Source organism: Leptonychotes weddellii, chromosome 9 (assembly GCF_054177405.1).
Source record: "Leptonychotes weddellii isolate Sample4059 chromosome 9, ASM5417740v2, whole genome shotgun sequence".
Lineage (NCBI taxonomy): Eukaryota > Metazoa > Chordata > Mammalia > Carnivora > Phocidae > Leptonychotes > Leptonychotes weddellii.
The window spans coordinates 125,557,028-125,579,592 of NC_138377.1; the positions used below are offsets into that span (position 1 = coordinate 125,557,028).

At 51.8% G+C, this 22,565-nt stretch overlaps 1 protein-coding gene and 1 long non-coding RNA gene across 2 annotated transcripts in view; both read left to right on the forward strand.

Moving 5' to 3' along the window:
* Positions 1–22,565, forward strand: part of MTHFS (methenyltetrahydrofolate synthetase) — a 36,970-nt gene that overhangs the window by 12,628 nt on the left and 1,777 nt on the right. The window lies entirely within an intron of this gene.
* On the forward strand, positions 31–12,036 carry LOC145723613 (uncharacterized). The gene is made up of 2 exons (XR_014148862.1): positions 31–3,981; positions 4,085–12,036. It is a non-coding gene; the product is annotated as an uncharacterized LOC145723613 (long non-coding RNA).

Sequence of the window (22,565 nt, forward strand, 5' to 3'; positions counted from 1 at the left end):
TTTGGGGACGCTGCAGGGTTCAGATCGAGGTGGAGTATTATACCTACCTGTCTGCTGCGGTTACCATACCTGGGCTGGTTGCTGGGAGTCCAAGTGCAGGCTTTGGGTCTGTGGGTCTGAGTGCGTGTGAAAGACTGGTGGGACCTGGCAGGTGTGGGGGGTCTGCAGGCAGCCCGGCTCTTGATGCCTCCGTGTGCGCAGAGGGGGCCGCTCTGTGTCCTGGAATGCCGTGTACACGTGGTAATACCAGGCTGAGAGTGGTTTGCATCTCCCGGGTCAGAGCACCGAGCCGAATCCCGTCTGCGGGTGGTACTCGGCCGGGCCCTGGGGGGACTCTCAGGCCGCCGCCCCCACGGACAACTGTCACAGTGTGCTTGGGAATTCTTTGTTGAATTTTCTGAAGCCAAGAAATAAGTAGTTCTAACATCTTACGTGGTTGGATGCTTCATGATGATTTATAGCAACAGCTCATGCTCTTACTGGAAGTGATGTTTCTAGACCTTGAACGTGTCTCTTTTGCTTCACAAAAATCCCCTTCACTAATTTTAGGTGAACTTTCAAAATAGGTCGTCACGCCTAAAAATAAAGCACCTGTAACTTTGGAGTGCATCACATGGGGCCGTGCGGGAGTTTCAGGGGACCTCTGTCTGCACGGTGGAGAGCTGTCCCCAGACGTAGGCGTGGGAAGCGGGGCAGGCCCTGCGGTCCTCACCGCATCTGCCTGGTCGTCACATGGGAGGTGGAGTGACTGCTCGAGGACTCGCGGGCGGTTAGTGATGCTGGTACCCCTGTTCTGCTGCTTCCCCCTCGCTGCCCGTGGGAGTGCCATCGCCCTTCCCAGCACCTCCTTCGGGAAGATCGCTGTCCGCCTGGGCTGTGTTTCTCCATCCCTGCCTTCTGCACGAGCGTGATTCCCAGAGCAGGTACCCTGGGTGGGTGATCGTGCTCGCCGGAACATGGTCCTAGTTTCCCAGGGAAGAGCATGCGCTAAGTCACCGTATCTGAAAGCACACTGGTCTTGAAGTCAAGACACTTTTCCCCCAGGCACTTTAGATTCCAGGAAATGCACAGGAAGAACAGCAGGGGCCTTCATTTGAATGGTGAGCGCCCTGGCACAGGCTTCCTGGTGCGTTCCAGCATGCGGGAGCTACTTTAGAGTGCATGCTCATTTCACAGGGTGGTGATTGACTTTTTGTTAACTCCCAGCCCATTAAGATTAAAAGGTACTTCCTTAGAGGTGATGGCCTGTTAGGCTTGGCAAGATGGGCGAACCTGCTCCGCGCTCTGTTCCAGCATAACGATTCATCGAGGGTCCTGTTGCACACGGAAGCATCATTCAGGGCTGAGCCGGGTGACTTAAAACTCCCCACATATAAAACTTAAAATGTTTAAACTTTTTCTTGTTCAGTTTTTATTTTATTACCTTTAATTGAGACGTTAAAATGTCTGTTAGGCTTATGTATGTTTCTGTCTATGTTCAATTCAGAGAAGAGGCAGAATTATTAGGAGGAGTTTGAATTAGAAAAAAGTAAATTGTGATCCTTAAAGGTAAGACCTGTGTGGGAACAAGCCCCACCACGGGTTCCCGTGGCCGCAGAGACGGCGCCTCGTCTTGCCCACTGCTCTCTTCCTCAGCAGGTGGTCCCTCATTCTCTGTCTGTCCTTCTATCTCCCTGGGGCCCTCCCCCAAGGATTAATGAACAGTCCTGGGCAGACCCAGGGACCCTGGAGCCCCCAACTGCATGTCACCTCCCTCTTGTTCATCTGTTGTGCGGGCCAGAGCTAGGAGTGTCTGTTTGAATGCCTTCAGCAGCGAAAACACCCCTTTAAAATTCTTCATTGTAGCATTTTGAAAGGTCACAAGACTGGGATGTTCCTTTATGACACATTATGACATGTTCTTTCTAGAAGAGTGGGTTAGAGAATTTTCCCCATTGACACGTGAGGGCAAGAGGTGACCTCAGGGACGCAGCGCCGGTAAATGAAATGAAAGCTCACCTTTGCCGGTAGGGACTGGTTAGTATTGGGGTGAGGTTTCCACTCCAGGGTGTGGAGGGATCTGCTGGCTGGCCGTCCTGCAGATACTTGTCTTCTTCGCCTCACACCGCTGCCTGAGGGACCTGAGAACTCATCTGGCTTGTGGTCCTCCTGTGCCTGGACCAGAAGTCCAGCCTCTGTAGCAAGATTGAGGAGAGAGGAGAGAGGTGTGAGTGTGTTTCCTCTTTTCGAGAAGGTCTCTGTGCCTTAAGCCTGAAATGCCCCTCGTCTTTGTCAGCTCTTTGGGATCTTAATTATCCCTTTTCAAGGCTCAGCTTAAATGCTGCCTCCTCCCAAATACAGCGACTTGGCTGCTATAAACCTCTATTCTCTCTCCCCCATTTGTGCTTTTAATATCAGATAAATGGCCTCTGTATGCACTTACTGTAAATACAGCGTACGTATTGCTTTGAAAATCCTATGCCGTAAACCTGTCCATCACCCCGAAAGTTTCCTCCCGCTGTCTTGATGATGATGATGATGGTGACGATGATGCTAAGAACATTGAGGATCTGCTTCACTGTCCTGGCAAGCATCCCCGCAAACACACCGCGTTCTCAGCTGCAGGCACGATGTCGCAAGGCCCGCCTCCGGCTCGTTAGCCCCTTGCTCACCTGATTCTGCCCCTGCTTGTTTCCTCCCGCTCCCAATTCATTCACTTCTATTTTTTATCTCTCTTGATTATTACATCCCTGCGCTCCTGTCCTTTTTTTCTGACCCTTATTCATTTACTTTCATTCTTTCCTGTTTGTTAATAAAAACATTTAAATTTTCTAATTTTTCCTCTGAGCATAGCTTTAATGACATTCCGCAGATTTTGACATATAATGTACTTGGTCCTGTTATCTTCTGTTTTATGACCATAGGACTGTATGCTTCATTGGCTCAGGAGACAGCTAACATCGTTTTAAAAATTTCTAAAGTGTTTTGACCACTTTTGAATTTCACTGCTCTGGAGTAAGGGAATATTGACACATATGATTTATCATTTTTGGATTGATTAGCTCTTTCTGGGTTACACATTTTGCTTACTGCACTTGAGTTAGGAACTGCATTCAACTCTAAGAAACAGAAATCCTGCGGAATGGGCTTACACAAGGAAAGGAGTTATTTTTATTTTCATGCCACGAGGACTTCAGTGGCCAGTGGTGGTTGGCATGCAGTGTCTGCGGTCTTCCTGGCCTTTTGTGGTTGCAGAACGGCTGCGCAGATCCAGCCATCACATCTGTATCAGGCTCGAAGAAACAAGGCGAGGGGCACTGGTTGAGTGTCCCTGCTTTAAGGAGCGTCTCTGGAAACCCTTACATCTCATTGGCTTGAACTGTGATGACCCCTGTCCATAGGAGGGTTAGGAATATAGTTTAAACAATTGTTTTTTTTTTTAGCAAGTCACAGTTCTGTTAATAAGGGAATGCTGGCAAGGTGGGTGCTGGGGCAATAGCATTTGCTGCTGGTGAGTGTTGTGCAGACTTGCAAAAGTCTGTCGTCTGTGTGTGGGGATGGGGCGAGGTCTGCAGCGGTGTGCGCGGACACAGACCCCCACGCTTGTGACGTGGTTTAAACTGCGTTTCTGTGTTGAGGTTGACATCTGAGAGGGTGTTCTGTCCCGAGGCACTGAAGGATTTCATTTCTCTCATTGGTTAACACACTATGTGTCTCAGCACCATGTTTCTTAGCACAGAAGACTTCTTTTCTGTTATGTTTAATTGCAGGTTTTTTAAATGGATAGAAACCAACCCTCCTCTTCCATGAAAAGCCCGATGTCTTGAATTTTTCCTTATTATCGGTTTTGTTCCTCCATGTGTTGGAGTCTGTAATCCTTGGCGCCTCATCTGGGGACCGCACCTCTTGTGAACAGCACGCGGCTGGGTTTCTGCTTTGCCCTCACCTGGGAGTCTTCTCTTGCCAGGGGAGCTCAGCCTGCCCTGTGTTTCGTGGTAACTGGTGCGTGTGGCCTTCCTTCTGGTTACTTCCGCCATCGTGGATTCTGTTTGGGTAAAAAAATACCTCTTGCCATTTCTGTTCCTGTGTGTCCTTCCCCTTCTAGGACCTGTAATTCCCCATTCCCGTCTGCTGGTCACTGCGAAATGCCTCTGGAACCTGGAATTCTCCCTGACATTACCAATAGGACATCTGTTGACTTCACCACCTGTAAAAGATAAAGCGAATGTGCTTATTCTTCCTAGTTTTTATCAACACAAACTGGGATTTTAAAACCATTAATTATTCAAAGATGTGTATCTGTTCCTTAAGGCATTGTGTTTTTGACGTTTGATTATTTTCTTACTACATTAATAAAGGACGGTCACTTTAAACTCAACTCTAAATTTCCCTGGGTCCATGGTTCACTGCTTCTGCATCTAAACCATGCCTTCCTCATTCTTGATTTCTGTATTTTTATTAATTTCTCGGTCAGATGGAGTATTCCTTTAAGTGATTTTTTTCAGTGCGGTATTTTCAGAATGCTTTTATTTTTGAGGCTTTCTGGACACGTCGGTGGATTCTTGCATGGGGATAGAATTCGTGGGTCACCCTGGTTTTCCCACTCATAATTCTAGACCAGGGATCGGCAAACATTCTCTGTCAGGGACCGTGCAGTAGATAACGAGAGGCTTTGCGGGAGTCTTGCGGTGTGGGGTTCGTGGGCTCCTGAGTGAGGTCCTGGTCCTACGATTAGGCAGGAAGGGCAGGGTTGGTGTGTGGGGGGGTTCCCATGGTCAAGCAGCAGCCTCTGCACACTCAGCCCGAGGCCGGCTGTGACTCCGCAGGTGGTCTCGGGCTGACTCCACAGTGGAGACTTGCAGCCCCGTTTTGTGAAGGATCACACACGTCCTGCATCTGGGGTTGAACTTCATCCTGTAGGTGCTGGGGATTTCCCGAAATATTTTAATCAGGGCAGTGATGCGGACAGTCTGTGTTTTGGAAAGATTATCCTGCCAGCCATAGGAGGGGGCGGGCTGGGAAGACAAAGACCAAGGAGATGGGGAGCGGGGCGTCAGCTGGGAATCTGCTGGAATAGAAAGGATAGTGGCCGTTACTGGAAGGACGGAGAGGACACACGGGTTCTGACACACGCAGCGTGTGGCCTTGGTGACTGACCACGTCAGGCCACGGGGTCACAGCCCAGCTTTGGGATATGGTGGTGTTCACCGAGCCCAGAGGTGCGGGAGGTGGGTGGGGAGCAGGTGCTGAACCCGGTTGAGATGGCTCTGGGGCCTCCAGGGGATGCTGTAGGTAGCTAGTGGGATGCACAGATCCGGAGGTCAGGAAATAGGAGTGACTGATTCGGGAGTCACTGGAGTATGACTCCGCACTGCTGGGGTGAACCCCCAGTTTATAAACAGGAGCCGATGGGTAGAAGATGATGCTGTGACCAACATGGGCCAGACTAATGGTCATTTCTCTTTCTGGATGAGGTTTTTTTTAGGTTCCCTGTCTTAGAAATTATTTCTTAGTATAGTTTGTAGAAGTAGAGAGAAAACGTAAGTATAAATTTGGAAAGGGTTAGCTAAAAGGAGAAAACAATCTCTAAGTCCATGGAAATGGGTATTAGCAACGTGCTAGACCTAAGAGACTATAGATAAAGAGACTATAGACTTCGTACGTCTGCTTTTGCTGTGGAAAAGGCAGGATCAAAGGGATGCTGTGTCTTTCGGCAAGACCCTCTTTTATCAGGGCCGACACGATCAATGGAAGCAGGAAATTAGAAATACGAGAACAGCCCTGCCACTCACCCGGCACTCGGCCGTCTCTCCCTCCAAGAGTAATCATGAACTTCATGTTTGCGGCTACATGCTCAGCTAGTGCTAAACCCTAAGGAAGCGCCGCCCCTGAGCAGGACTGGCCTCTCTCAGGTACCCTTTGTGGGCTTGACAGGTAAAATGAAAGATGCTGGAGACAGGGATGATTTTATGTACATTGTTTGTTTGTTTGTTGGTGGGTAGGAGGCCTATCCACGTGCAAGCCTCCAGATCCTGACACTAAGGATACAGCCTATGAGTGAAAGAACCGGAAGGCATGGGGACGGCCACGCTGCCGGCGTCTGGGCCCGTCCGCATTTCCGTGGGTACCAAGCAGACGGAAAGGGACAACCCCAAGTGGTAGAGCAACAGTCCCTTCTTCATGGAAGTAATTACGCGCTCAGGGTCAGTGATGTCGGTGGTCGAGTGAGGGAAACGGTGAAAAGTCCAAGTCTGCCCTCCGTCTGTTCCCCAGACGTGAGCGCGGTGAACATACCTGGGTACCCTTCTCCATCTGTCTCCGTGCGTTCTTTTTAAAAATTTTATGCGGATGGGATGACACTCTACATTCTGTGTTGTGTTCTGCTTTTTCACTTGTTAATAAACCTTAAAATCACTTTCACATCTGCACGTGGTGAGCGACCTTAGTGTTTTAAGTGGTCGCGTAGCATTGATGTGCTCTAACTTTTTTTAACCGGCCCTCTGTTAATGGACATTTAGAATGCTTCCGTTTTTTAAGTTACAAACAACGGCATAAAGAACACCCTGCTCTGTTTGAGCGTGCTCACACGAATCACTCCATCGGCGGGGCTCCTGGCAGTGGAAGGGTGCCGGATTCTATGTTTTTAGAGATGTTTCCATATTGCTTTCGGTGAAAGGCCGTGCGGCTTTGCATGCCCACCACCGACAGGGAAGAGCACTGTTTCCTGGGATGGGTGGACGGATGAAGGCCAGAGTGAACGTGCACACGTTCGTGACCCCTGGCTTTGTGCCAGTCACAGGCGATGCCCTGGAAGGGAAGCCGCACAAGGGGCAGTGGGCTGTGGCCACCGGAGCTCAGACTGGAGGACGGAGCCAGCCGTGTGGAGGGGAAGGTGAGCAGTGGGTAAGGCAGGAGCGTTGGCCTCCAAGGGAGCTGGGTCTAGTCGCTGGGTCTGTCGCCCACTGGCCGAGGGGGCGCGGGGAAACCTCGTCATGCGCGAGTCTCGGCCCCTCACTTGAAGACGCAGGTAATGACGCCTGCCTCGAAGACTGAATGCGAAAGTTTGGGTAAGGCTTCCACCCTGCTCGTGACGGAGGAAGCGCGGTCAGTGGTGGTGATGCTGCGTGTGAGGCGGTGGACTCAGGCCTGGCCACACTGACCACCATGGGGTGTGCCCAGAGCACCCGGGCGCCCAGGGTGGAGGGCGCTCCTGTCCGACATGTTTGGGAAGAGCCCGGTCTTCAGGGCTGAGTCGGGTTCTCCGTAAGCTGCTGTCGGGAGGAAATGCAGCAGTAAGTTTCCCAAGACAGGTGCTCAGCAGCGGGAAGCCCGCTCGTACGTTGAAGAAGTTGGTTACCAGTCTCAGAAGAAACCCACTTGGGGCATCTTTCAACCCATGCTGCTTGGGCTGTCAGCCTTAGAAGTAACTTGGTGTTGACTCATCGGCGTTTCTCGTTTTGTTTTGAAGAATTAATCAAGAGGAATTCCCCAGTCTTGTTTTAATCTCCTTCTTCCTCTAAAGGGTTGCAGTGGTTAACGTGTTCATTATGGCAAATGTCAAACTATGTGGTAAGCTTTATGTTTTTTTAACCTGATTTGTTTTTCATAAAGTGCGGTTCTTTGCCCCATTTATTTTGGGGAGTAAATATATTTTTTGTGTTCATCATTTTCTTTCCAGTTGTTGGTCGCAGTTCTTTGTTAAATTTAGCCATTAGTCGGCCATGTATATGTTGGAAATATTTTTATCATTTTCTTCTTTGTGTTTCTGTTTTGAGGGGTATAGATGTATTAAAATCTTATTAGCGAAATCAGTTTTTTCCTTTACGATTTCTGCCTTTGGCTTCATTTTTAGGAAGTCTTTCTTCATTCTGGAGAATATATACATTTTTATTTTATCCTAGTACTTTATTTTTTTCATGTTAAAATATTCTTTTTGAATGTGTGTTGATGTATAAGGAAAGGAACCTAACTTTTTACTAAAAAAAAAACAAAAAAAAACCAGCCAGGTGTCCCAACAGCGTTTCATAAATAATCTGCCCTCTCCCCACTACTTTGAAATGCCACCTTGTTCAGGGACTGCATTCTTGCCTATTTTTGGGTCTGTTCCTGGATGTGTTGGTCTTCTCCACGGGTCTCTCCGTGTCCCGTGCTGACGTGTGTCCCCTCAGTGTGCCGTGAGGCCTGCTAGAGGGAGTCCAGCCCCCACAATTCTTCGTTTAAAAAATTGAGCTGACTATTCTGAACCATTCATTTTTGAGATTAACTTTAAAATTATCCTGTCAGTCTCTTCCCCACATCCTCTAGAGATCTTGGTTGGAATTGTGTTAACATTTTAGGTTAGTTTGTGGGAAATAACATTTCTTTACAATATCTAGGCGTCTCCAGGAGTATGGCCTCCCCGCTTGTCCCAGGCCCTTCCCGTGTTACTGTGCAGATGTGTTTGCTTTGAGTCATATTCCTAGTCAATTAGTATTTGTTGTTACTGTGAATAGAATATTTTTTTTCTGCTGTATTGTCAAGTTCTTCTCCTTGTGCAGGAAAGCAGAAGAACACAGGCTCAGATTGTCCAGATGGGACCAGAAGTCTCGGAAGTAACGTTAAAGTTATTTTCTTCAATGTGTTTTAAGTTCTAGAAAATTGAATATTAGAAAACTTAATTTATTTCGGTTTTTTTAAGATTTTATTTGTTTGCCAGAGAGAGAGAGCACAAGCAGGGGGCAGAGGGGGAAGCAGACTCCCCGCTGAGCAGAGAGCCCGACGTGGAACTCGATCCCAGGACCCTGGAGCCACCCAGGCGCCCTGAAAACTTAAATGTCATGAGGAACTTGCACTGCTGATGCCATGTATCCACAGTGAGGTGTCCAAGGCTGGGTTTTTAAGGGCTGCTGGACTTGCGGGGCGCTGAGGGTTCCCCAGTTTCCCACAGGTGTCAGTGTGGGTCCGAGGTGGCCGTCTTATCTGCCATACCCCGCATTTCACGTCCTTATTCACTTAACTAGCACACCAGGGGCTGTTGAGCAGGAGGGGGTTTTGGAGATCCTCTGAGTCAGTCCTTCCGTCTTGCAGCCGAGGGCACAGGCCTAGATGGGAAACGACCTGTCCAAGGTCACACAGGCACATGGGGTGACGCCAAAACCCAGATGTTCCTGTCCCCAAATGATGGTAAAAGTCAGTCACCAAGGTCACAGAGAAGAAAAAAGGTGTAGGCCCAACATAGAAGTTATATTTTGGAGGAATGGAAGCATGCTGTTCAGTTTGTTTGGGTAGGTTTATATTTAGAGATTCTTAATGAATATGATGTTAGGTTCTTGGGTTATAATAATTGGGTGAAAACAGCTAACTTTTGTTGCCTGGATGTAGCATTACTGGATGTGAAGGTGACCCTCGATCTAGTGTGCCTTCTTCAGCCCGACTGTGGATAAAACACCAACACTTGCTCGTGGCCAATAACTCCACGCCCCTCCCCGCACAGCCTGACTTGGGAGGTTCGGGAGAAATCCTAGAAACCGTTCAGTTCCACATACCATCAAGGAGTCTGTAATGTTTTCCAGGAAAGACCCCAAGCAAGAGAAAAATGTTCTTTTTTGTTATACATTATGAGAAATCGGGGCAATGAAGTGAGAGGTGCACTTACGGGCCGCGTTAAGACAAAGTATGCAGCATAGAGTTTTAGAGAAATCCCCTTCCTTTAATCTGCTGACCTCACCTTATCCAGGGCTGCTCGTGGGAAGCATAGGGGGCATTTAATCTGTAGGGCAGAGGCAAGACTCTGGCAGGGCGCGCATGATGAGCACCTGTTTCCCGGACACCAGTGCTCCCTGGGTTTGGGGGAGGCGCGAGCCCCACGTGTTGGTGTGAAGGTGAAGGAGGTCATCGTGGGTTGAGTCTTAAAGGAAAGTTAGGAATCACTGGGGTTCCAGACACTTGGCAAAGGCGGGACACGCGTGTGGCAGGCTGGAAAGCACGTGTCTGGGTGAGTAGTGACTAGGTTACAGTCAGCCCCCCTTAGCTGAGGGGGTGTGTTCACATCCCCCAGCGACGCCTGAAACCACAGAGAGCACTGAACCCCAAATACACAATGTTTTTTCCTGTACATACATACTTACGGTGAAGTTCAGTTAATAAACCAGGCCCAGTAAGAGGTGAACGACAGGCGCTCATAATGAAATAGCACAGTTATAGCAATACTCCGTAATGAGAGTTGCGTGAACGTGGTCTCTCTCGCTCTCGAAACGCCTGTCGTTCGCACTGAGCCCGCTGGTGATGTGAGCTCACCCAAAGCTACGTGAGGAGATGAGTGAGGCGGGGGCGCGGGCACTGTGAGCTCCGGGTTATGAGTGACCCGCCGTCCGGCACTGCGTCCCAGGGAGAATCACCTGCTCGAGGCCCGCGGTCGACCGCGGACGGGAGGCACAGCCAAGGGGGGATTACTCCGTTATGTTGAGAGCTTGAGGTCAGTCAAAGGACGGCGAGATCGAGAGCAGACGGCGGCTGGTCTGGTTTGAGATTCTTTGAGTTGGAGGTCGCAGCCTGAGATGTTTTCTCTGAATGTTTTTGAAACTTTTTATTTTGAAATAATAAATGACAAAAATAGCAGAGAGGGGTCCTGGGTTCTCTTCCCCCGGCCGCCCTGCGGTGGCGTCTCTCAGGGCTGCCGCGGGACGCGGGGCCCCTGCGGCCTGACTCCGTGTCACCGCGTGCACGCGTCTCTGTGTGTTTGTCACACGGGCAGATTTGTGCAGCGTGTGCCGTGTAGTCTTACTTCAGCAAAATGTACGGGACCAGAAAGCTTGCCGGACAGGAAAGTGCTCATTTAACATCTGGGTAAAGGGAATGGCGGAAGCCGGGAGAAGCTTTCATTTTGCTAGTAAGCTCGGACGGCGTGGGGGTGATGGGGCGCTGTTGCTCTTCAGGATGAGGACTTTGAAGGCTCCTAACACGTGCGAGCAATCCAGGCAGCCCCGGAAACACCCATATGTTTGCCTGCCGAAGCGACCGTTCTTCACTGCTCTCGGCAGCCAGGCTCCTCCTCCGCCTGGAGCCCGGCCCCGCAGACCCCGTGCCTGGGACGGCCTGCCTGCCCGACCCGCCTGAACTTACCTGAGCACCCAAGCTCTTACAGGTCTGTTTCTGATCGTGGCACAAACGTGTACAGCTTACCATCCCAACCACCTCTGCGTGTGTAGCTCGGGAACATTACACGCATGCACGGCCTCGGCGCTTTCCCTCTTGCCGGTCAGAGCCTGTGGCCCAGCTCCGCGGCCCCGGGCCCGGGCAGACACCCTTCTGCTCCCCGTCTCTGTGAATTCAGCTACATCAGAGACGTCGTGTGTGTGGAATCATACAGCGTTTGCTTTTTTGTCACTGGCATACTTTATTTCTTGTTTGCATCACACGGATGTACGAGGAATTGTCCTTAAGATCCTCCGAACCACTAAGCTTTGCTTGTAAACCGAGCAGGGAAATCGAAGCGCTGCGTCCACTCGTGTTACGCTGGGTGAGGACCCGCGGACAAGCAGAGTCGTGCGAGCAATCTGAAAATCGCAGGACGTTCTGTAACGTCTCCCCAGGTTTAGAGGCCTCCTGAAGGCCCACGTGGTTACCAGCCGCAGGGACAGTGTCCCAGGCTCGGAGCCAGAATGAATGGGACCTTAGAGCCATTGGGGTGAGGCCGCGGGTCTGCTGTTGCTGTTTCTCCTTCGTAACCCATGGGCGATGTTCTAAAGCTGGGTGTGGCAAACGGATTCTGTAGGGGGCCAGGTACTTAATAATTGGGGCTCCGTGCAACGTCTGGTGCCCGCTGTAATGATTCGGCTCTGCTGTTTCAGTGTGGACGCAGAGCGTGGCTGTGCTTCATTGAAACTGGATTTCCAGGGGCGACCGGGTGGCTCAGTCGTTGAACGTCTGCCTTCGGCTCAGGTCAGGATCCCGGGGTCCTGGGATCGAGCCGTGTGTCAGGCTCCCTGCTCTGCAGGAAGCCTGCTTCTCCCTCTCAGTCTTTCGCTCCCTCTCTCTCTGTCTCTCTCAAATAAATACATAAAATCTTAAAAAAAAAAAGAGGAAACCTGGTTTACAAAAGCAGGCGAGGGGCCAGATTTGACCCCCGCTGTAGTTGCCAAGCCCTGCACTCAGCTGGGGGGACCCTCACTGCTACCTCTTAGGTCCTCAGCACCTCGCTTGCTGTCGTTCACACGGGAGACAGTTCTGGTTGTTGTTCAGGCAGATGGTCATGATGATTTAAGAAATGCAAATCAAATGATCATTTCCTACTGACTTTTAATCGTTTATTAAGTTTGGGGCTTATTTTCTGTACACCATGCTAGTTAGCTTTACGATACAGCAGAAGGTACGCCTAAGAAAAGAGCAAACATGTTTAAAGCACATCTTCGAAGGAATACGCAAAATATTTCTGAGGGTTCATAAAAGTATTTCTTTTTCTAAAGGAAAATAGCTTTGTTCTGATGATAAACATAAGATTTACTCAAGCAGTGCAGAGGAATGTAAAGAAATAATAAATACGCCCAGTTCCCTAAATGGGGTAAGCACGATCACAGCCACGTGTAAATTGTTTGCCGGATCCCTTTGTGTGCCCCCCCCAATCTGTCTCTGTCACCTGCTTGGTGCCAGGGAGGGTCCCCCTGCATGGACCACATCACAGGCGCCCTGGCCCTGGCCTCTAGGTCTCCAGCCAGTGGGGGGCACCGACGGAAATCAGAGCGTGCGGGAGTGTGAGGTGGGGCGTTCACTCCCTCCTGCCCCCACCCTCGGGGCATCCTCTGCCCAGAGCCCCACTTCCGGCCAGCGGCCCCTCCTGCGGCAGCTCTCGGCGCCTAGAGCCTTGCCCTCCCCACTGCCACCCCTCGACCTTCAGGCCCGGAGGTGGCCAAGGCTCCCTGTGGGGGGACGTGCTCGCCGTCTGCCGCTTCTCTCATCCCGCCTGCCCTCTGACCACTCCCCGGCTCACCGCTCCCCCAGTTTGAATGTGCCGTCTGTCCCTCGCCGTGGCCCCGACCTGACCAAGACAGAGTCGTGTCCCCTTGACTGACCCCCCACCCCGACCAGGGCCGGTAAGGAGCACGGCCCTCGTCTGCTTTATCTTTCCAGGCAAGAAACAAAGAGCTGGCGCACGTCGCGAGCGCTGGGAAATCGGAGTCCACATTCCATCTCTCCCGCATTTGCTGGCCCTGTGGCTTCCAGCAGATACGTGCTCTCTTTGAGCCTTGGTTTTCCTGTTTGAAGAACAGGGACAGTAATACCCGCCCTCGCGGGGCTGTTGGGGAGACCAATAGGTCGTCTCTGGCACGACGTCTGGCACGTAGGTGGTTTTTAATTTAATTTAATTTTATTATGTTAGTCACCATACAGTACATCATTAGTTTTTGATGTAGTTTTTAAAAGGGGTTTAGGTCAAAGAGCAACTCCGTTTTCCTTGACGGGGAAGCAGATTCTCCTCCAGGGGCCTTGGCGAAGGGAGAGGCCCCGTGGAACGGGGAAAATGCTTTCCGTGATGCCGGTTTCAGGGATGGCGTGCTTGAGAGGAGCGCGCACCCCCCCACCTTCCCGAGGCTGGCCTGCGGGCGTCTGGCCCGCACGTTTCTTGCGGTGACAGCAGGTGGCAGTAGAGAGTCAGACCTACCCTTGCAGGCGGCGTGGGCCGAGGAGATCCCCGCCCGGCGTTCGTGGTTACAAGTGTTTGCGTTACTTGAAAAGAAATGACTTTCAGGGTCACTGTAAGGAGAACAGGTGTTACTCATGCCCAGAGTTTACTAAGGGCGGTGTTCATTGAGCGCATTACTAGAGTCTTCACGGGCCACCATCTGTTTATTTATTTGGTCACGCCTAAACTAGGTGCTAGCATTGTTTCCATCTGAGCGAGAAGACACCGAGTTTTAGGAGGAGGTAGGTAATTTGATGACTCTTTTTCTTAGCTAGTAACTGTAGTTGGGGGGTTCACACGCAGGCATTCTCTCTGGAAGCACGTCCTTGTCCTGGAAATGCTAGAAGGTCGATACTTCAAAAGGGTTTTAAAAAAATTTGGGGGGCGCCTGGGTGGCTCAGTCGGTTAAGGGTCCGACTCTTGATTTCAGCTCAGGTTGTGATATCGGGGTCCTGGTTTCGAGCCCTACGTCGGGCTCTGCGCTCAGCGGGGAGACTGCTTGAGGACTCTCTCCTCTCCTTCTGCCCCTCCCGCTCATGCTCTCTGTCTCTCTCTCAAATAAATAAATAAATCTTTTTAAAAATTTGGGTTATCTGTGAACGTGGTAAAAAATCCAAACAGTGCAAAAGGATGGAGTGAAGGTATGGAGCGTCCTCCTCATCCAAGCCCTACTGTTCCCAAGTTTGTTTCTCCAGAGCCGGTCACTGTTGCCAGTTTTCTGTGGATCCTTCCTGAGCTGTCCTGACGGGGTTACCCATATTCTAGGAAAAAAGGCTGATTGGTCTCCACAGTTCATCTTAGCTCAACTTCCATCCTGTTGTCCTCGAGGTTTTCTAGGCTCTCTGGGTTGGGTAGGAGGGGGGTGCTGTTGGTGAGACTCTCAACACCTAAATCACCAAATACCACCCATTCTTCTTATGTCTTTGCTTTCAGCCCTTCTAGAAGAGTCTAAACTCCCGTCGTCCCCGACTTTCTTCATTTCAACACGTAGTCCAGCGTTCTCGGGGTTGAATGAAAGCCTTGAACTCATAAAACACTTAGGTTTACCTCGAAGGCCTGCAGAGACTGTCTTACGTCCTGGAGACCTCGTTAGCTGATGAGCTGCCTGGGGACATGGAGGGGACGGCTCCCGTGGCTGGTGTGGATGCCTGTCCCAGGACTGCAAGTGCAGTCCTGTATTTTGACACAAACGTTAGGCCCTGTGTTCAAAGAAAGGATTTTAGAGTAACAACACAAAAGTGATCAATCGCATGATGATTGTCTTTCAAAGATAATTTTCGGGGTGCTTGGCAGGGGCTCAGTCGGTTGAGCATCCAACTCTTGGTTTCGGCTCAGGTCATGATCTCAGGATTGTGGGATTGAGCCCCGCGTTGGGCTCCGTGCTCAGCAGGGAGTCTGTTTGGGGATTCTCTTTCTCTGCCCCTCCCCCCACTTGCACGCTCTCTCTAAATCAATAAATATAATTTTTTTTTTTTAAAGATTTTATTTATTTATTTGAGACAGAGAGAATGAGAGACAGAGAGCATGAGAGGGAGGAGGGTCACAGGGAGAAGCAGACTCCCTGCCGAGCAGGGAGCCTGATGTGGGACTCGATCCCGGGACTCCGGGATCATGACCCGAGCCGAAGGCAGTCGCTTAACCGACTGAGCCACCCAGGCGCCCCAATAAATATCATTTTTTAAAAAGATTTTATTTATTCAACAGAGAGAAAGAGAGAGAGCACAAGCAGGAGGACTGGCAGAGGGAGAGGGAGAGGGAGAAGCCGACTCCCCGCTGAGCAGGGAGCCCGATGGCGGGGCTCGATCCCAGGACCCCAGGATCATGACCTGAGCTGAAGGCAGACGCTTAACTGACTGAGCCACCCAGGCGCCCTAATAAATAAATATCTTTAAAAAAAAAAAGACGATTTTTACTACATTGTGTCTGATTCTACATGGAGATTCCCAAATGGCCAAAATACATTGTGACCCAACACAGCAGAATGAATGAAGGTGCATTTACAGTGTAATTAAAAAACAAGCGAAGAGCTGTCTGCCTTAGCTGGTTTATTTAGTGGCACACTCCTTCAGAGTAGTATGCAACTGCAGGGAAATAAATGTTTAAGAACCTTTGTGGTTATATACAGTCGGAAGTCGAGCATGTCTACTGTGATCACGTGACTGGGGGCCCCCTTGCAAGCTCTGTACGGCTGTACCAGGAAGGGGGATCCGGGGGGGTCCTGCTTCCATCTGTTCTTTCAGAGCAACCCTGCTGAGCTCAAAGCATCTGGTATTGATTTCTGAGAATTCTGCTGCAAGAGCCGTCATGAATTATCGGTCCTGTATTTTATTTCAGGATTTCAGCTCCTTCGTGTTCCAGAGGCATGTTTATAATCAGCTGCGGGGCCCGAGGGGTGTGCACCCATGCAGCCATTGATTAAGTTGACATTTGGTATTAATAGCTTTGAGACTGTTTGCGTCCTAATATGCTTATCCATCTTAGATTTCAGGTCAAGGCGGTTTTGGCTGGTGTCTCCTAGCTACTGAGCGCTGGTGCTGGGATGCAGACCCCACAGCCTGTCTAGAAGCCCGCACGCTCAGCCCTCCTGATGCTTCCTCCGTCCCTTTGCCTGGTCCCACGTGCACCTTTAGCAATAGGAGCTGGGCGTGTCGAGTTATCAGCCACCCGGGCGGCAAGCCCTCCACTTTAGCTCTTCGGAGCTGACTGCCCTTAAGGAGGAATTTGATCTGAGCACGGAGCTCGGTTCTCCATCTGTGAACTGGGGTGAGTGAGCCCTGCCCTCCTGCCTGCTGGGCAGATGTACTGACCAGCTGACTCTCCCTGGCTTATAGCACAGCACCTGCCACGTTGTGTTAGCCCCTGTACCCTCTCTTCCCTTCTAGAAGCTGGGTTTTGGGTACGAGTTAGGAGTTGCCTGGGATGCTCCGAACAGGTAACGACTTGGTTATAGTCAGAAGTCTCATTCTGTCTCTCACTCTTGTTCTTTCTTTCGTAGTAAATAGAACTGGACTCCGCCTCTCTCTGGGAAAAGGAGAAAACTGTCCCCAGAAGGCGAGGAAAGGGCTCCTCCTCCTCAATGGGCCATGGGCCTTCTCACTGTGTAGGATAAGAGCAGGCCACACCACGTTTCCCGTGCAGGGGGGCTGCGTGGACGTTTCACTGAGTTTTGTTCGCGTCAGGACTGTCATGACCAGACAGGTAAATACAGAGATTAGAGGACCTTGCCGGCATGGAGAACAGCATGGCAGGAGCCGAGACTCGCACACAGGACATCATGGGGCGGGCTGTGGGACGGTGGTCTCCTCCGTGTAAGGGGACTGCCTGAGATTCATGGCAGACAGTGCTGGAGCAGTGATGGGGATGAGGCTCTGGTGGGTCCTGCCCCCCACCCCCTTAGAGAATGTGGATGTTGTTTTTAAGAGACTGTGATTGACTCAAGGTTTTTGAGCAAGGGGCGTCAGGATGAAGGCTAAATTTGAGGGCTTGGACAGACAGGTCAAGGTGAGCGCCCAGGTGGAGGTGAGCTCAGACAGGTGGAGGCGAGCGCCCAGGTGAACGCACGCTCGGACGGACAGGTGGAGGTGAGCGCCCAGGTGAACGTATGCTCAGATTGACAGAGGTGAGCACCCAGGTGGAAGTGAGCTCAGACAGACAGGTGGAGGTGAGCGCCCAGGTGGAGGTGAGCTCAGACAGACAGGTGGAGGTGAGCGCCCAGGCAAACGCGTGCTCGGACAGACAGGTGGAGGTGAGCTCAGACAGAAAGGTGGAGGTGAGCACCCAGGTGGAGGTGAGTGCCCAGGTGAACGTGTGCTCGGACAGACCGGTGGAGGTGAGCGCCCAGGTGAATGCATGCTCGGAAGACAGGTGGAGGTGAACACCCAGGTGAACGTGTGCTCGGACAGACAGGTGGAGGTGAGTGCCCAGCTGGAGGTGAGCTCAGACCGGTGGAGGTGAGCGCCCAGGTGAACACACACTTGGATGGACAGGTGGAGGTGAGTGCCCTGCTGGTTGTGCGGTGGTACTTGGAGGGGGTCGCTGGGAGACGTGGCCCCAGCTCTGAGCTAGCAAGAAGAGGGGGAGGAAACAGCTCTTTGTGGCTGCCAGGCTGTGACACTCCTCATTTCCAGCCTTCTCTGCGGGATTAGGGCAAGGACAGGCCGCTGGCTGAGCAGCCCAGGACAGGAGCCTGAGGTCAGGGTGCCCGAAGAGGGTCTGCGGCCCAGCTGCTGATTCCACGGCCAGGGAGAAAGAGGATGTTGTGTGAAGGAGAACTGAATCCTCAGCACCTAGCACAGTGCTTTCGGTCCCGTGAATAGATAAGGGCACTTAGGAAACGCTCTACCTTCATTTTCTTTCAGGGCCTAGTTCCTGTTCTTTCAGCTTTAGTGGATGAAGGTTCTGTGGCTCAGTGTCTGTCCTCATGTCCCCACTGAGGGCATCCTCGCCCCAGTGGCTTCCAGGTTGCCAGATTTCCTGTCCTTACCATACTCGTCCGTTCTGCCAATGTTCCGCTCCCTTCTTCCTGAGACTCTTTCCTTATCATCTAGGTGAGGTCATTGCCCTGCGGCCCACGGGCCACAGCTGGCCCGCCACCTGCCTCTGCATAAAACTTTATTGGCGCACGGCCACACTGTTCGCGGACGTATTGTCCGTGGCCCCTTTCGGACCACGTGGCAGAGTTAAGTCATCGTGACTCAGACCCTGTGGCCTGTAAAGCCTGGATTACTTATTCTCTGGCCTCGTGCAGGAAGCTTGCTCCCCGCTGTTCTGTCACGGTGCCCTCCCCTGGTCTCCTTCCACACCCGGAGCGAGAGCATGAGCGAGAGCCCGTTCTAAGGGGAGGCTGGGAAAGCTCTGGCCGAAGAACCACTCAGGACTGAAGAAGCCCCACCCCTCCCCCGGCTACCTGGCTCGAGAAATAGAGTCTGACATTTCTTAATTAAAAAAGGAAAGCTCTTAGCGTTGGTGTCTCGTCCTACGCGGCGTGGCCTGGCCCTGGGCTGAGGCGTTTACAGGCAACACCTGGTCTCAGGGCCGTGGCCGGCCCTTCTGCGGCAGGCACTGTTCCCAGCTGCCTCCCAGAGCGCAGGAGACCGAAGCAGGAGAGCCTCGCGGGGCCGGCGAGAAATAGCCTGGGGGCCGAGCGCCTCGCCGCCGCGGTGGGCTGCCTCCAGGGGGCACTGGTGCTTCGGAGCCAGCACTGAACGGAGGGCAGATGCGCTGCGAACGGCTGGGTGAGGTTCCTGAAGCTTAGCCTTGCCGTCCTGGAGCGCAGAACCACCTTGGAAATCCAGCAGAGCCAGGGGGAGACCCCCTACAGAGCACGACGCTGCAGAGCCGGGCCTAGCGGAGTGCGCGCTGGGTGGCGGGGTGCAGTCCGGTGTGGCGGGGGCTCCCTGTGCCGGGCGCGCTCGGTGAGGCGCACACGCTTGAACACAGTCAGGTGGTGTCCTCCTGCGCGTGTGCTCTATGTCACTGTCCTCTCACGGAGCCCGTGGTGAAAACGGCCGCGCCAGAGGCTCAGGGAGAATTTGTGCGCAGACCAGGCAGTTTTCTCCTGCTCTCCCTGCCGAGTTTTGACCTTGCAGGGCGTTAGGGTGGCTCTGGGACCCTTAGTGGGGACGGCCCAAGGTGGGACCAGCGTGTGCAAGCGGGGCTTGGTAAGCCTGTGTGTGACCTTCAGGCCCCGTTGGTGCCTCGCCCCTGGGGAGGGAAAGCATCCAGGACCGAAGACACTTGGATTCATCAAGCAGACGCAGGCCAGAGGGGGCTTCTAAGGACCTGAAGCCGGGAGCGCAGGTGACCGCATGGCAGAAGGGAGCAGCGGTACCCATCCTGCTGGCTGGGGGCCCAGCAGCAACACCCCACACAGGATGTCGGCACCCCTGCCTGTGAAGGGCCCTCGTCACCCGAGAATCCCAGAGCCGTTCACCTTCTTGCTTACTCGCTGTAGAGCTCACTTCGAGCGGCTGGGCAAGGTCACACTTCGGCCGTCTTCCCGTCCTGGGATGTTGCCTCCCCAGTGCAGACCCAGGGTGGGCCTCCGTGAGGGCCGTAGAGCAGGTGGGCGCGGTGACCCCGGGGGAGCGAGGCCACCTCTGCCGCGAGGGACTCGAGAAAGGCGTTTTCTTGTCTTGCTGTCTCCTTCCTTCTCTTCTAGTGGCCTGGAGGTGCGTGATCTGAAACTCTAGCTTCCCTTTCTCCTGTATTGACTGGTGGAAATCCTGATTTCCTCCTGGCTTTCCTTTTGGCATCTTTGCATTTAAAAAAAATGTAAATGACACATAACACGAGATCCACTCCCTTAACAAGATTTTAAGAGTGCAGACCACGCTGGCCATGGGCACCGTCTCGGACGGCAGATGTCTGCCGTGTGTTCGCATCCTGCCGGGCTGAAGCCGGTACCCACGGCAGCCCCCCGTTTCTTCTCCTCCCTGCCTCCCACAACCACCGCAGTACGTTCTCATGTGAGTTCGGCTGCTTCAGATGCCTCCTGCGAGCGGACTGATGCAGGGTTTGTCCGTCTGTACCTGGTTTATTTCGCTTAACCTGATGTCTTCCTCCACGCTGTAGCGGGTGCGAGAATGCCTGCCTTCTCACGGCTGAGCGGTGTCCCCGTGCGTGCGCCTCTTGGTGTCATCTGTTCATGCATCAGCAGACATGTGTTTCTACCTCTGAACTCTTGAGAGTAAGACTGCTCTGAACATGGGTGTGCAAGTACCTTTCCAAGACCTGGGTTTCAGGGCTTTCTTTTGGCTAAATACGCCTAGTTGTTCTACTTCTAGTTTTTTAAGGAATGTTAATACTGTCTTCCATAGAAGCTGCTCCTTTTCATATTCCCAGCAACAATGTACAAGAGTTCCAATCTCTCCATAGCCTCGCCAACATTTATTATATTGTTTTTGTTTTTTTTTAAGTGGACATCCTAGGTGTGAGGTGGTATCTCATTGAGGTGTTGATTTGCATTTCCCTGATGATGAGTGATGTTGAGCATCTTTTTATGTGCCTTTTGGCTCTAAAACTGAATCGGGGAGACATAAGAAATCCGAACAGACCAATTCCTAGTAACAAGACTGAATTAGTAAACAAGAAACTCCCCACAGGGGTGCCTGGGTGGCTCAGTTGGTTGAGCGTCTGACTCATGATCTCAGCTCAAGTCATGATCTCAGGGTTGTGAGTTCCGGCCCCTTGTTGGGCTCCACTCCAGGCATGGAACCTACTTCAGAAACAAAAGGAACAAAAAGAAAAACCAAAAAACTCCCGATAAACAAAAGTCCAGGGCCAGATGGATTACAAGGGAACTCTACCAAACATTTAAAGATGAGTTAATACTTATTCTTGAACTATTCCAAAAAAAAAAGAGGAAGGAATGCTTCCAAATTCATTCTGTGAGGCCAACATTACCCTCATACCAAAACCAGATAAAGACACTGTAAATATAGAAAATCACAGGCCAGTATCCCTGATGAACATGGAAGCAAAAGTCCTCAACAAAATGCTAGCGAACCACAGTCAACAAGACAGTAAAAGGATCACTCACCATGATCAAGTGGGATTTATTCAGAGATGCAAGGATGGCTCAGTATTCACAAATCAGTCAACATGGTCCACACATGAACAAAATGAAGAATAAAATCACTGTCATCGTAATAGCTGCAGAAAAAGGATTTGACAAAATTCAACATCTATTCCTGATGAAAACTCTCAACAAAGTGGGTCTAGAGGGAACATAGTTCACGTAATAAAGGCCGTATAGGAGAAACCCAGCCAACCTCACAGTCCGTGGGGAAGAACGGAGACTTTTTCCCTGAGATCAGGAACAAGACAAGAATGTCCATTCTTACCACTTTTATTCAACGCAATACTGGGCATTTTAGCTGCAGCAGTTAGGTAAGAAAAAGAAAGAAAAGGCATCCAAATTGGTACGGAAGAAGTAAAACTTGCACTATTTGCAGACGACGTGATGCTATATATAGAAAATCCTAAAGACTCCACCCGAAAACTACTAGGATTGATAAAGGAATTTAGTAAGGTCACAGGATACAAACTAATATACAGAAATTATGTGCCTGTTGGCCATTTCTGGTCTTCTCTGGAGAATCGTCTGTTCAAGGTCCCTTGTCCGTGGTTGGGTCGGGTTGTTTGTGGTTTTGCTGCTGAGCTGCGGGGATCGCTTTGTCTCTACCTCCCGAACCTTCATGCCCCGACCCGGCAGACTCCTCTCTCGTGCTCTCTGCTCGTCAGCGGGGTCCTTCTGCCCTTTCTATTCCCCCCGCTTGTCACTCTGCTCCTGCGACCTTTCCCTTACTTTCCAAAACAAACCCAATTCTGGCACGTCCTTAAAAACCCAGGTCCCGCTAAGGTTCCCACGATTCCCTCCCCAACGAGCCAGCCAGACGGGTGAAGCCTCGGGTGCGTCCTGTCCCTGTTGCTTCCGGGCAGTTGGCAGAGCTTGCTGTCTTGCACACACAAGGGGGATGGTGTTACACACGTGCTTGTTCTGTGTTGGCCGAGCTCCACCTCCGGCAGGAGCCTGGGAAGCCATGCGTGTGCGTGTGTGTGCTCGGTCTAACAGAGCTGAGCTTCCAGCCCCAGTGAGGTCTGGCGACAGGAAAGGACCTGGAGCGAGCTCGGTCTCCGTGCACGAGCCACCGTTCATCCCCCGAGAGAAGGAGGAGCAGGCCAGGGTCAGGGAGGGAAGGGAAAGGTCAGCGACCAGGGTGCGTGAGCACGTTTGGTTGGAAGAGACAGCAGGTTTACACAGAAGGTTACGACCGTGATGGGAGGCGGGCTCTGCAGGCTTCTGGCAGGGACGGGTTGGCAGGTGTGCGTGGGCTCACCCCGCCCTTCCACACGTCGCCAGGACAGCTGTTGACCGCGGGGGGCTGGCCCAGCTGGCGGTCGGCACACCTTTACCCGGGAACCCTGT